Genomic DNA, 1078 nt, shown 5'->3' on the forward strand with positions numbered 1-1078 from the left:
GCCACTCGAGTATCATCACACTGCATAATGGTAATAGTAATTATAACAATATTAACCATAGATTAAGAATTGAACTGAGCCGTTACTAAACAATTTTCAAGCCCGTTATTTAAACGTTTACAATAGCTAATTATAACCTTCAAACTTTTTTTTTTTTTCATTTGTTTATGGCAAATGATGGATTTCCTAATCCCGTTAAAAGATTCCAAACGTGTGAGCTATCTCAGATGTTCATAGAGGGGTACACAGTAAAGCGCAGACCTTCGCCGCGGAAGCATATTTCTCGACCTTTTTCCTGACCTTTAACCTTGACGTGTATTAATTGCGTGGATTTTAATACACTAAAATATGAACTAAGTTTGAAGTCTCTAAGACAACGATCCCCAAACTTATGGCTGATTACGGGGATTTGACATTTTGCTTGACCATGACCTTGACCTTTGACCTTAACCTTCCAAAATTTAATCCTTTCCAGCTTTTTACATAACAGTTAATCCCCGTTAGTTTTATTACTCTACGATTAAAATTATGGCCAAGGTACTGTTCAGTAACAAACAAACTCACAAACAGGGGGTAAAACATACCCTCCTTCCAACTTCGTCGGCGGAGGTAATTAGAGCCCTGATATGCATTAATTCGGTTCACCTCACGTGGTTCGCGTCGAGGTGATGAGTGTTACGTTACATGGAGATTTGTCTCTCATTTACGTTTTCTGTCATTTTACTTTCGTTGTGAGGTAGGTCCTTTATGTGATTCCTATAATACCACAGCATAACGATGACAAAGATGGAAATTATGACAGAATGTGGGCGAATCACCATATATATATATATATATATATATATATATATATATATATATATATATATATATATATATATATATATATATACATATATATATATATATATATATATATATATCATCATCATTTTCTCCTACGCCTATCAACTCAAAGGGCCTCGGTTAGATTTCGCTAGTCACCTCTATCTTGAGCTTTTAAATCAATACTTCTCCATTCATCATCTACTTCATGCTTTATAGTCCTTAGCCATATAGGCCTGGGTCGTCTAACTCT

This window comes from Palaemon carinicauda, chromosome 24, assembly GCF_036898095.1.
Source record: "Palaemon carinicauda isolate YSFRI2023 chromosome 24, ASM3689809v2, whole genome shotgun sequence".
Classification (NCBI taxonomy): domain Eukaryota; kingdom Metazoa; phylum Arthropoda; class Malacostraca; order Decapoda; family Palaemonidae; genus Palaemon; species Palaemon carinicauda.